Source organism: Pinus tabuliformis, chromosome Q (genome assembly GCF_031772625.1).
Source record: "Pinus tabuliformis cultivar Carrire ecotype Pingquan chromosome Q, CPIR1, whole genome shotgun sequence".
Taxonomy (NCBI): Eukaryota; Viridiplantae; Streptophyta; class Pinopsida; order Pinales; family Pinaceae; genus Pinus; species Pinus tabuliformis.
This window is the reverse complement of record NC_142296.1, coordinates 993,382,201-993,383,984: the sequence shown is the minus strand read 5'-3', so window position 1 is coordinate 993,383,984 and position 1,784 is coordinate 993,382,201.

The following is a 1,784-nucleotide window of genomic DNA, read 5'->3' as shown; positions in this document are numbered from 1 at the left end:
ATGGTCATGTTTCCTGCACGACAACTTATGTAAGCATCTGCAGTAGCTAACCAAGGCCTTCCCAAAATGATAGGATACCCAGTAAGCTTGGCCTTTGGTTGCAGAACCAGGAAGTCTGCAGGGTATTTCCAAGAGTCAATAGAGACCAAGACATCCTCCACAATCCCTTCGGGAGTCACGGTGGAGCGATCTGCTAATTGCAGTATTGTCGAGGTCTTCCTCAAGGAACCCTGAAGATTAAGCTTAAGCATGGTATCCTTGGTCATCACATTAATGGCAGCCCCCAGATCAATCAAGGTGTGAGGTATAATGGTGCCATTGATGTGAACATCTACTACAGGACTTACAGGATCTAGGTACTTTGGGCAGATGACTTGTCCTAGCATAAGGTCAGACAATTGTCCTATGACATTGATAGTTGAGGCATCTTTCTTCCATCTGCCTGGGTGTTTGAAACACTTCTCCTTAACCAGCTTGTTGTATATTGGCACATCCTTGATGGCTTGGAGAAGTGGTATTTTTACACACAACTGCTTGAGCTCACCCAGAAGCTCATCCTCCTCTGGGTTGGGTTGTGTGGTGGCAGATAGTCTCTCAGGAAAGGGTGGAATAACCTTTGGTTCTTGTTCCTGTTTATCTTCCTCATCCTCTGGGGGAGGTGGTTGGCGATCTGGTAGAGTCTTTCCAGATCGAAGATTGATCTCCTGGATCTCCACAGCATAGGTAGGGCATGAGGTTTCCCCAGTGTATACCTACTGGGCCTGTCTATTGTTGGGGTTCGGGTTCGGTTGAGCAGGCATTTGAGGTTGCCTTGGAGGAGTAGGAGGTAATGGCTGAGGTTGAACTGGTGGTGGAGGCAAGATGGCAGGAGGAGTGTTGTATTGGGGCCTCCACCCCGACTGAGGTGCATTCCATTGAGGCTGTGGCTGGGTATGTGAGTGATATGAATGAGAAGTAGGTGGAGAGAGGTACTGAGGTGGATAAGACCATGGAGAAGGCATGGACCATGAAGGATGAGCAGGGGGACCCCAGGAAGGCATAGGAGTCGATTGGTTGGGGTTGTAATAAGCTTGAGATGCCCCTTGCATCCCCTGCTGATAAGGTCTAGATCCCTGTGGCCTCCTTTGGTTGAGGTAATAGAGAGGCTTTGTGGGAGCTTCTGCCCCTTGGTACATGGCTTTAAACCCAGGTAAGGTTGGACACTGATTTGTGGGATGGTCCTCCTCACAAACGAAACACACTTCAACCGAATGCAATGGACATTCGTTCTTAGGGTGCCTCCTTGTGCACCTAGGGCAGAAGACAGCCAAGGCTCTCTCAGCCTCTTCTTTCTTTTGCTGAATCCTGAATGTGTCAAGCTGCATGGCAATGGTTTGTCTCACCTCACTCTTAAGATCTTCTAATTGATTTGCAAGCTCATGTTTAGAGAAAGGGACACTAGTTGAGAGGTGGTTTCCTCTACCTCGTTTCCGAGCTGCCCTGGAGTGGTTTCTAAACACAGTCTTGATGTCCTCATAAGGCAGTTGGTAAATGTCCCCCCCAGCTAACATGTGCAGGGTATCTAAGAGGTCTTCAGGGACTCCTCGGAGCAGGACCAACTTGAGGGATTCAAGGTCAAGTGTGCATCTGGCCCGCTTATAGCTTAGTTGGAACCTCTCCTCATAATCCTCTAAGGACTCATCATTCCCCATGGACATCCGAAATATTTCCCCCTTTGTTTCCTTGGACCTACAGTAATCCCGATACTTGGTGTTGAAAGCTTGCTGCATCTGAGCCCAAGTGGT